At 47.9% G+C, this 12,149-nt stretch overlaps 1 protein-coding gene across 1 annotated transcript in view; it reads left to right on the top strand.

Annotated features, from left to right (window-relative positions):
- Positions 1–259: 259 nt before the first annotated feature.
- Positions 260–12,149, top strand: part of TANC2 (tetratricopeptide repeat, ankyrin repeat and coiled-coil containing 2) — a 288,782-nt gene continuing 276,892 nt past the window's right edge. The window contains exon 1 of the mRNA XM_064473522.1: positions 260–400. The gene's annotated coding sequence lies outside the window, so the exon portion shown is untranslated. The remainder of the gene's footprint in view (positions 401–12,149) is intronic.

The following is a 12,149-nucleotide window of genomic DNA, read 5'->3' as shown; positions in this document are numbered from 1 at the left end:
CTTCTGTTCACCTCAGCTTTGCGTAACCGGGAATACAGTGGGAGCCACGCTCACCATCACCTGTCCTGCTGCCAAGTTCCTGCAGAGGTTCCTCCACATTAATCACCCTGTTTAATCACGGCCATCTGTTACAACAGCCAGATATGCGGCAGTCCCGGGGGGGGACGGGACACCATCCCCGGGCAGCCAGCGGGAGGCAGGGGGAGCTCGGCGAGGGGCGAAGCCGCCCCCGGGGCGGGGAAGGTCGGGCAGCACCTGGAGCCGGCACAGAGGAAGGAGCAGCGGCCCCCGCCGGGCTGCGGTCCGGAGGAGCGGCGGGGAGGCGGCCCGGGACCGGGGGCCGCGGGAGGAGTGACCCGGCCGAGCCGTGGAGGCCATTTCCCGGCGGGAAAACACGCCCGTGAGTGAGCGAGCGCTGCGGGCGTCGCCGCTCCCCCGGGGAGCGCTGAGGGAGGCGGCCCCCCGTGAGGCGGCGGCGGGACCCCGGGGGCTGGCGGCGCCCCGTGAGGGGGCTGGCGGGGCCGGTGGAGCCCCGGTGGGCGCGGGGGCGGTCCCGGCCCCTCGGGCGCGGGACGGCGTCTGCCTGTTGCCGCGGCAACCGGGCCCGCCGGCGCGCGGGCGATCCTTTCCCGCCCTCCCCAACGGCCGCTCGGGCGGGGCGGGGCGGGGCGGGGCGGCGCCGTCGTGAGGAGAGGGCGGCGGGGGCGGGGGGGTGCTGGCGGCGCCTCAGCCGGGATCCGGGACCTGGGACCGGGGTGGCGCGGGGTGGGGGCTTCTGGCAGCGGGGAGGCCGCGGCCTGCCCCTCCTCTCAGGCCTTGGAGGAAGGCCGGCCTCTCCCCGGGGCCTTGCAAAGGGCGCCCGGGTCTGTGTTCGGGTGTTTCCAGCCCCTTTGACCGCTGCCGGTGAGCAGCCGAGGGCCGGGGACCTGGAGTTAACGGGGCCCGGACCTCCCCCCGACCGTCTGCGCGGGGTTCGGGCCTGCGGCAGCGCGGGGGTGCCTGCCGCGGCTCCCGAGGCGCTGGCGGAGGGACAACCCGGCCGCCGGTGTTGGAGCAGCTGTGGTGCTGGCTTGGTGCAGGTCCTCGGTCACATCTCACGATGCTTCTGTGAGAAATCTCCCCGTGGATGTTAGGCGCGTTTACACAAGAGCAGAAGGGATACGGTGAGGTTTCTGCTCTTGCTTCAGAGACCGCATGTTTGGGATTTTTTTTTTTTGTTTGTTTTTAAAGAATGCTTCCAGAAGACTAACCACAGCATTGTTGTGTTTTCAATTCTCAATGAAGGCGTGATGCAGACATACCTTTTGTTAGGCTGTGTTCTGTCTTGCCCATCTTCCAGAGGAAAACACAGTGGCAGCGTCCAGCTTGTGCGTTGTAAGCCGGCGTGGAACTACAGGTGTTCCTAAACCTGGGTGCCTCTTCTTATTTTGCTGTATCGAAAGGAATTTTATTAATATTTTGATAAATTATAGTGACACAGGAGCATAAGTAAATATAATGGCACGTGTCAGACTTTGCTCTGTCTGGCACATACCAACATTTTGTGGATTTGTCCTGCTGACAAGGACAAAAAGAACAAAAGGGCAGCATGGGTGCTAGCAAAGATTGGGTATATTTAAAGCCTTTACTTTGCCCTTAGTTTACCTCCACTGTTCTTAATATTGTCAGGTTTCCAGAGCTCAGTAGTATCTCTTAATTGGGAATTTCCTTGTTCACTGAGGTCAGCCCATGAGGCTTATTGAACTGATTTTTTTTTACTGTTCATCCAATCTCTTACTGCAAACAGGGAAAAAAAAAATTTAAATGTTGAAAAATATTAATTAGGTAGAGAGAGAATATTGCCCAGTAGTATCAGGTTTCAGAGTAACAGAAATGTCTTTGTGTCAGCACAGCCATGGCTATTTCCTTCACTTACTGCTGGCATTATTCTGTTTTTTGGTGCATGTGGATTTGTGAAGTATGCAGAAGTAAAGCGCTCATTGCCCGGGGAAGTTAAAGACGCAATGTCAGGAGAATCTCCAACTGCTATGATAATATAACCTACATAAGAGGTGTAACCTTGTTTGGCATTCCTGCCAAATCCCATGTGACATGTAGTAATGTGCTTAAGTCCCCAAATAACGTTGTAAATCTGGCCCATAATCTACAGCGCACAAGCAGCAGGGATCTGGGAGCAACATCTGCTCAGAGCTTGCACACCAACTACCTCTTAATACATTACGGGGCTGGATAAGGGCCCCGCTCTTTTTTCCCCACTGAAATCAAGCTGGTTTTAGTAACAGTTCAGGTGACCACAGACAGACTTCCCTCACAGAACCATTAATTCAGTTTGTTTGGCTTTTTAAATTGAATCTTTAGCTTTTTTAAATTATTTTTTTCTTTTTTGACCTTGCCTTCGTCTTTCTGTCTGCATTATTTCAGGAGTGAGTTTTTATTGCTGACTCTCTTGCTAATGCAGCAATTGTGCTGGGCAAGTGAGGGAGGCCAAGAACTTACAGATAAAAGCCCACTGTGTTACCCATGTGATTTAAAGTTGCTTTTTCTTTATATAAACAACATGCTTGAGGTTTCTGTTTCAGCTAGCTTTATCCCACCCATGAATCTCTGGATTTACATGTCAGTCTGTGTTCTGCATTGTATCTTTTTCTTTTTGTGTGTGCGCTTTGTTATGGTTTAGCATCATAAAGAGAATCTGTAGCGTGCAACACCTACAAGTCAGAAATACCGTTATAAAATTGCTGTCCTGCAGCGCATGTAATCAGGAGTGTGCCCTGAGAGGAAGCTTGGGTTTCCCTAAGATGCTTTTAGAATTCTTGTGTGGCAAAAATACCTCCAGCATGCCCCTGAGCGAGCAGAATCAAATGATTTTCAAAGCCTGGGTTTCTTCTTTGTGCAGTTATATTTTAGGAATAAGCACTGCAAAATCCAGCTTGGGGCTATGAAAACGGGAAGGTCTCAGCCTTATCGGTCACTTTGGAATGACATTTATTTAAAATGTTGTATCTGGATAGTGGTTATGAGATTGATGACCTTGTTTGCAAGGGTGTCCTAAACTAACAGCCAACAGTGCCTCACATACAGTTGCAAATGTTGATTGTAAAGGATTATCAAAACAGTATAAAATCCTCCATAACGGTGACAAACCTCACCTGACTCACTGAAGAGTCACATTTGAATTCAGATTATTTCTGCAGTGGAATAGTCTGTTATTTTGTTCAAAATTACAGCGTGGCCACGACAGGAACTTGAATGATACCAAAAACAGTGGTATCTGGGAAAATGATGGTATTTATGTTCATGCTTTTTGCAGGCCTCTACACTGCCTAAGGGGGAATCTTTTAAGAGCTAGATCTTCACATGAAGATCTGGTTTTGCTTTCTTTCACCATCTGGGAATTGATGTATTCTTAGAGGATCGCGACTTGTTTATCGTGTTCTAAAGCTGGATTCTGTTGCATGAAAACTGAAGTGCAAATATAAATGAGAATAGATGGAGTTCAGAAATGCTGGAGATGAATGCAAAATTGAAGAGCAGCACTTTACCACAGGACATTTTAAGATCAGGTACTGCTGGCTAAAAACAAAACTGCATCTTGGTACTTTAATTGTACTAAGCTTAAAATTCAGACAAGAAGAAAGCGAAGGAGCACGAGTAGGCTGATTTTAAAACATAATTCTTTATAATTGAAGGCATAGTGTTTGGAATTAGAAGAAATATACTTATTTCATATATATCTCAAGGTAATTGAAGTGAATCAATGTTTGATCCACTGAATCTTATCGCAAGAGGTTTTGTTCATTTTGATGAATAAACTAATGAAATGCCATGTAATTAAAATATGGAAGCAGTTCCGTGGAGGACAAAAGTATAAATAGGTTGAAGAAGGGATTCCACACATGAGTAGAGGATGGGTCCATCAGTTACTGCTGAATAACACAATGGTCTTAAGGTAACGCGCAGCTCAGGCAGCCTGTTAACCGGGGGTTGCCAGAAGCAAGAACGGCAGGTGAGCGAGAGGATCTTTGTGCGCTGTAGGACCTCTGCTTTCTGTAACTGTCAGTAGCTTTTGCTACTGGATGTAGGCAGGACGGCGGGCTGGGGGTGTGTGCAGAAGCCCACCACAAAAACTGAAGTTGTTGTAAGAGCCTTTATTTGTCAGCTCTGGGTTCCTTAATGTGATAAAGGTCATTTGACTAAGCCTGATAATATGTCTAGTATTGCGGGATTGAGGCAATGAAGGCTTTGGGGTTTTGCTAATTAAAGCCAAAAAACTTACATGCCTCAATTTAAATGAGTGACAGTTGGCAGGTCTGAATTATACAGCTGGAGGAGCTCCAACGCTGTCGGACTCCTAGATATGGGCTAGTAATTGCCTCCGGTCTGAAACTATTTTTTACCAGGCAAAACACATAATTTAGTGATGTTTTTTATAAGCTATATTTTACTTTGAAAACCACAACAATCCTTTGTCCTCTGAGGAATGTGGAGTTGCATTTGCCCTTTTGATGGGGTTTTCTGTTTTAGCCTTTGTTCTTGGATTTGCTGTACAGGTTAACGTCTACTTTGCAAGGATGGGTGCGTCGTGGGTTGGCCCCAAGCACCAGACAGCCCATATTTGTGTAAGCCCTGCAGCAGATGAGGAACCTGGTTCAGACCTTCAGTCTGTCCTCTGGTTAAAGGAAAAATAGCCATGGTCAGTCTTCTGTAAGTAGTTATTATGGTTGGGAAACTGAAATGCAGAACCATGGCTACTGCTTAGACCCTCACTTGCCCTTGTATGGGCCAGATGTGGAGGAGAACTTCTTCAAAGGCTGTTTTCATCTGCACTGTTTCCCACGATGAGAATTATCAATGCAAAGAAATTCTGCTGCTGAAGTCAGGACTTTTTTGCCTGGTGGGTACAGGAGACCACAGTATAAATGTTGATGGTGCAAGCCCAAAGTGAACTTTTTTATCCTCCTGAGTCCTCATGTTACAAATTACATATTCACAGTGTATATTTGAATGGCCTTGTTACCCTGTTCTGATAGCTGGCAGATGCTGTACAGCTAACGGTGTCATTTCTGTTATTACATCAGTTGTTAAGTGGGCCAGAAAACAGCCTTTAAGATTAAAGTTTAATCAATCCAAGTATTCTGAGAGCAAGCAAGTATAGACTTTATTCTTCTCGAGAATTACAGTCTACTTTTTGAAATCCCTGGCAGAGATAGAATGTTCTGTCAGAAAATGTCTCCAGTGAGAAATAGCAGGCAAAGAATATTTTATGTGGGATGGCATGAGCAACCTTGTACTTTAAAGCTTGTATATTAATTGCTTGTTAATGGGCAGCTTTTGGCAGAATTTCTTCTTGGTATGGCCTCAAGAATTTTAATGGAGCATCAGTTTAAAAACAATAAACAGGATATTCAGTGGTTGTGTCAGTTTGTGACACTGGCTGACTCAGTCATGTTCTAGTTTTGGTCAATTATAAACTCTGCATTAACTTCATTAAGAGCAGAAAGGTGCGTTACAGTCTTCCAATCCTGAAGCAATGTTTTTCTGGATTTTTCTTTTTTCCTCTGCCTGACAGAAGTGTTTTCAGAAAGGTTATAAGGAGAGGTAGACAAACGTTAAAACCCTTCTGGATATCACAGAGTTCATTTTCTGTGTCTTGCTTACAGTCCTCTGAAAGTGATTCCAAAAACATTTTCAAGCTCATCAAACACTCTGTATGCAGTGTTTTCACAAGCAGAGAGGCTATTGCAGGCTTTAGTCTTGTAGGTACGTTAGCGCATATATGTAAATATGCACAAAATGTCCTTTTTTGGAAAAAACATCAGTCTATCCTGTACTCATGAAAAAAAACAATGCTGCTGAGGAGATTCAGTTTCTCGGTTTTGATTGCTATTTATTTTATTCCCTTCCCCTTTTATTCCTTAGTTTATTCCTATTCCCTTCTTTTAATAGAATCATCAAGGTTGGGAAAGACCTCTAAGTTCATCAAGGCCAACCATCACCCCAGCACCCCCAGGCCTCCTAAACCATGTCCCCAAGGGCCACATCTACATCTTTTCTGAACGCCCCCAGGGACGGTGACTCCCCCACCTCTCTGGGCAGCCTGTGCCAGGGCCTGACCGCTCTGGCAGGGAAGGCATTTTCCCTAATAGCCAACCTAAACCTCCCCTGGCGCAGCCTGGGGCCGGTTCCTCTCGTCCTGTCACTGGTGACTTGGGAGCAGAGACCAGCCCCCCCCTCACTCCAGCCCCTCTCAGGCAGCTGCAGAGAGCAAGAAGGGCTCCCCTCAGCCCCCCTTCTCCAGGCTAAACCCCCCCAGCCCCCTCAGCCGCCCCCCAGCACACTTGTGCTCCAGACCCTGCCCCAGCCCCGCTGCCCTTCTCTGGACACGCTCCAGCCCCTCCAGGCCCTTCTTGTCCCGAGGGGCCCAAACCTGAGCCCAGCACTCGAGGTGGGGCCTCCCCAGGGCCGAGCACAGGGGCCCCATCCCTGCCCGGCCCCTGCTGGCCACCCCAGTGCTGACACAAGCCCGGGGGCTGGTGGCCTCCTTGGCCACCCGGGCACTGCTGGCTCATGCCCAGCCGGCTGTCAGCCAGCACCCCCAGGGCCTTCTCCGCCGGGCACTTCCCAGCCCCTCTGCCCCAGGCCTGGGGCGCTGCCTGGGGTTGGTGTGACCCAAGGGCAGGACCCGGCACTGGGCCTTGTTAAACCTCATAGAATTGGCCTCAGCCCATGGATCCAGCCTGTCCAGATCCCTCTGCAGAGCCCTCCTGCCCTCGACCAGATCGACACTCCTGCCCAACTTGGTGTCACCTGCAAACTGACTGAGGGTGCACTCGGTCCCCTCATCCAGACCATTGATAAAGTCATTTAACAGAACCGGCTGCAACACTGAGCCCTGGGGAGCCCCGCTCGTGACCAGCCACCAGCTGGATTTAGCTCTGTTCACCAAAACCCTCTGGGCTCGGCCATCCAGCCAGTGTTTTACCCAACAAAGAGTACGCCTGTCTAAGCCATGAGCCGCCAGCTTTTCAAGGAGGATGCTGTGGGAGACGGTGTCAAAGGCTTTGCTAAAGTGCGGGCAGACAACATCCACAGCCTTTCCGTCATCCACTGGTCATAGAAGGAGATCAGGCTGGTCACGAAGCCATGCTGGCTGTACCTAATCCCCTGGCTGTCCTGCGCTTGCCTGGTGAGCTCACTCAAGATGAACCGCTCCATGACCTTCCCCAGCACCGAGGTCAGGCTGACAGGCCTGTAGTTCCCTGCATCCTCCTTCTGGCCCTTCTTGTAGATGGGTGTCACGTTGGTAAGCCTCCAGTCATCTGGAGTTTTGGTGGTCATTGGTTGAAATTTCCCAAAAGTGGGTATTCCTCCCAGAAAGGAAGGGAAAGAGAGCTCCATTTAACAATTTGCCTTAAAGCAATTGGAGGGGGTGGAGGTGGGGGACGAGTAAAGAAACGAAAAAACGTGGGAAAACTGTGGAGCGCCGGAAGAGCCTCTGGCTGGCACTGGGGACAGTCTTTGCTTCAGGAAAAGGAGCTGTTGGCACAGGAAGGCTTTTCCATATCAGCCCTTCGCTGTGTTGCCTCCTCTTGCGCGTTCTGGCCGCCTCGCTTGAGAGGAGGAAGGGCCATTCTGAATTGCTTGAACGAGCTTTAAATTCTGTCTGACAAATTGATGCATGTTTTGGCGATCTGATAACTCGAAGGTGAGAGCATAGAGCAAGTTCTCCCTTTCCGCGGGCTGGCACGTTCCCATTCCAGCCTGCTGAGCATCATTCCCGCACAAATGTCAGGAGTAACACCCCCTGTAGAACAAAGGAGGACTGGTTCTTTGTTTTCCTCACCTCTTCTAGCTTTGCACCTCGTTACTTCTGTTGCCAAGTAGTTGCAATACTAGTAATTCTATGGGACGCGTGCTGTAATGTAGGCACGCCTTCCTGGGGGGAAGAAAGGGCTCCAGGCTGTCGTCGTCTTTTTTTTTTTTTTTTTTTTTTTTCCCAACTTAGATGTTAAATATGTTGGGAGAAGCTTAACAGGGACTTAGAGTCATTGTCTTTCAGAGAGGGAAGGTGGTACTGGTCCCTTTACTGGTGGTGTCTTGCCTTTTGTGAAGAGCAGTGTCCCTGTTGCTGTTCTACTTAGAATTCGATGGCAGCCAGAAGAGAGGAGCTGTTGCCTCGCACAGATGCTTCTCTTGAGGTGCTGCAGGTCTCAGGTCCTGCTCCTGCGCTGGCTTTGCTGTCTGCTGTTCAGGGTCTGTCTCACGATGCCCTTTGTGTCAATGCCAACAATTGCCAGTCTTTTTTTCCCCATTAGGGCGCATAGTTTCATAGTATGTGATCAGTAGAATACTGCGGAGCCTTTAGCGTTGCTGTATACCTACCACAAAGTGATACAAGCAGGAAACTCGAGAGTTAAACTACTTAACAGATCCCGCTTTTCACCTTTATGTTGTGTATAAGCATAAGCGCTGTACACACAGCGTGCACTGCAGCCTTAATTCTGCTGTGTCCTTGTCCTTCCGTACACGGTAATTGCTAGACTGTATTCTCCGTAACGCCAGGAGCTCTGCATGCTTAGCGCAGAAACTAGCTGTTGGAAGATCACAATTTAACAAAGGTTTTTGTGCAAAGTGGAGATGAGAGAAGGTTAACGTCTTCAGGCAGCAAACATAATGCTGTAGTCAAGGTCTTAATCTATTGTAGGGATATCGTTTCCCATGAAGAGGATTTTAGGTGCGGTCATTGATTGTGCGTGTATCCCACTCGCTGTGGGGAGGGGCACCACCAGCTTAGCGAAGGTACCAAATTAATCACGCGTTTGCACAGAGGCCTCGGTTAATCAAGTGTGATTGTGTAGCACATGAGGTTTTAGTCAGAGTGTGGCAAAATACTTGACAAAACCCCATAGCACCTAGCTTTGCAGAATAAACCTACTTGTTGCATGGTACCTGTTGAGGATCTTAGAACTAGTTTTAATGGATCTCTATCTAGTTTTAATGCTCGGGAGATGTTCTTGAGTAGTGAAGGTTATGACATCTGAGGCTAAATTGTAGTTTGAACCTAATCCCAACAATTCCTTCAGAAAGCTACATGGAGAGGAGACAAAACCACCTGGAAAATACGAAAGTTTGAAACTAATCCTGTGTGACTAGACGCAGAAGTGAAAATGCCTGTGCTACTGTTTTTATTTTGAAATACCATTTTATAGCACAGCCTTAAGCTCCGGATTCACTATTGGGCATCTCTCTAATTCAAAATTAAAAGCCAAATGTCTACCAACCGTGCCAGGGTTCACTTCACTTGGGCATGCCCTTGGTTTGAAATCATCTGTGTTGCTTTGTTCATCAGGTTCACATTCCTGATCCATTCCGGCTTCACTGAGGCACTGCTGAGCGCTCTCTCCCTGTGTATCTTCATCGCTTCTTTAGCTTCTGAAGCCACCTAAGCCCTGTGTGTTCATGATCCTTCTCTCCCTCTCCCCTCACTGTTTCTGGCTCTGTGATTTTTCCTTTGTTCTGAGCCTCTCCATGTGCTCGAATAGCTGTCCAAGCAGGGTTCACAAATACCCATTTTTTTCTAAAACTGATTCTTAAGACGGAACCTATTTCTCGCCGCTTCCCCACTCAAAATGCCATACATCATCCCATGTACATTTTGTATTGATTCGTGTGCGCCTTTGGTGCCGTTAGACTGTAAATTTTTGGAGCCGACTCTGATTTGTACAGTACATTGTACCTAGTGCACATTGCTCATCGAAGCTCGATATAAATAATGAAAATGTACAGGGCTTGCTGGCACAAGTCGGTAGAGAGCTGCCTTTCCTGAGGCTCTGCTTCAGAGCTCTGCTTTGTTTCCGGGAGCTCTGCTTTGTTTTTGAGTCTGCTGTGCAAGTATTTTACATAAAGCTTGATGTGAGCTTTGGTTCTGAGGCTCATCTGTCTTGTGCGCTACGTAAAGTACACACAGACCGGGGTTGCACCAGAATATGCAGAATGCAAAAAAGGCTTCGACAGCTTCCTTTCCGCTCCCATCTCTTCCTTAAATGCAGAAATAAAGCGACTGAGAACCCTGCCTAGAGCTGGGAGTGAGTGTCGCTGTCCTGAAAGCACGCAGAGCTGTGTGAGGAAGGTGTGTTTCCAGCCCACAGAACAGCTGGTTTTGGCCAACTGTTTTTTTGTGAATGAGCTCTCAAGAAATACCTGCTCAGAGTGACTGTAGTTGTAACTTTAGGATATAAAGCAAATTTGGATAGAAAAAGCGTGCATTAAGGAACCCGTTTGCCATACAAACGGTGTCATGAGGCATGGTCAACAGCAGCCGCCCTCCTGGAAGTTTGCCAACTTGAGTTATTTTTTGCAGTGGAAAGTGCCTCCAGATAATTCTTCTGAAGGGTGCTGGATAAATAAAACAACTGCCTGGTTGATCTAGAGTGAATCTCTTGAATTTTGGCTCCCCCTTCTACAAATTACATGCGTCTAAATTTCCCTGCTTCAAAAATGAAACCAGATCTATCATGGGTGGAATGAGATTAATTTTTTTACACACAATAGTTCATTAGTGAAGTAGGAGAAATTTCATGCATTTATGCATAGCCTGCCCAGGATTTTTTTTACTGTGGCTCTTTCAGATGTAAATAAAACTATAATGCTTGTTGAATTGCTTATTAGGCAGCGTACAGTAATAGAAAGTGTTTATGGTGTTGTGCTGTAGGTTACGCTTCAGAACTCACAGGGAACATCAGGCTGAAATTGGCCCTGGGGACCAAACCCATGATCGAGGGCTGACATTTTGGCCCGCAGCGTGGGCTGAACCGTTGCATCCTCGACCCGGGCCCTGCAGCGTGCTGGCAAGTGGCTCGCACGTGCCCTGTGGAAGGCAGAAGCTTGAGCTCAGTTCTGGAAGCCCCCGGAACTGAAGCAGGGCTGAGCCTTTGCAGCCACCGTTACCGTTCTGACCGAGTGCCGTGAGGACTTCCAGAGCTACGCCCAGAAGCCTCTGGCTTTGCCTCGCGCTAAGGAGGCCGCGTTTGTCGCCGAGACCCGCTGCAGACTGTGCACTGGCTGCAGAGAGAATGTGTTAGTGCTGCGTAAACCCACGTGGGGTGGTGCCCGTACGTTCGTGGCTGCTCACCAAAGGTTCTCCCTGTTTCAACTCCACGATGTTTATACCTGCATCTGTTTTTGTGGAGTAGGTACCATATGTGAATATGCTTTTTTTTTTTGTGATGCCACAAGTATCTTTGTAGCCCAGTTTATTCCTACATACATAAGAGCAGCTGGCAGCTGGATGAGACTAGCAGACCTGTTAATGTCAATCCTGAGTCAGTCAGCAGGATCAATGTTTTGAGGCAGTTCTTTCTCCCAAGTGGCTGATCACAGGAGCTGCACAGAGATTTCTGCTTCTGGAACTGAATTCTTCTTCATTATGCGGTAACATCGTGTTGCAACACAATTAGAGGAGCTACTCCTAATCCTGCCTGCCTTTGCTATTATTTTCAGATCTCTATTTACTTGGTAATAAATACGTGTCCTCTTGAAAAACACGCAAATAGTGATGATGAAATTGTGTGTTTTCAGCTAATTACAGCATAAACCTGGGCAGCTTTGTCTGGTTGGTGCAGTTCTCATTCTGTTCTGCTCAGAACTGTTAAGACCATACAAGCTGACCTTCTGACACGAAGCACTGTGCTGGGGCCATCAAAGTCACCTCATGTTGGGCCACAGAAAAATTCATCTGCACCTTCAGATGTCATTACTGGTCCTGCCAAGCCCTTTGGACCCACTGCAGCGTTTTCATAGAGCCTTTATAAATTTGATTATTTCCCTTAAAAAAGATTTGTGTATTTTTACTTAAGGAATAAAGTGGACATTATCTTCCTAAAGGATACAGCTAGGGAATGGTTAAGTCTTTTAATATCCCTAGGTGGGAATTAGGGAGCAAGAATGGGTGCTTTGTAAGGAATTACTGGTTATTATTACAGACTTCTGAAAAACAGACATGAAATTAACAGTTGTGTGTCATTTCATTACTGCTTTGGCAGTCTGCTTTCTTTTTCTTTAAGGGTAAGATGGTTGCTAGGGCTTTGTAGTGAATAACCTTTTTGTGTTCAGCTCAAGGAGGAGTATAATTATCTTATAATTTTGGTTCG

This window comes from Phalacrocorax carbo, chromosome 25, assembly GCF_963921805.1.
Source record: "Phalacrocorax carbo chromosome 25, bPhaCar2.1, whole genome shotgun sequence".
Lineage (NCBI taxonomy): Eukaryota > Metazoa > Chordata > Aves > Suliformes > Phalacrocoracidae > Phalacrocorax > Phalacrocorax carbo.
This window is presented reverse-complemented; position numbering and strand designations above follow the sequence as displayed.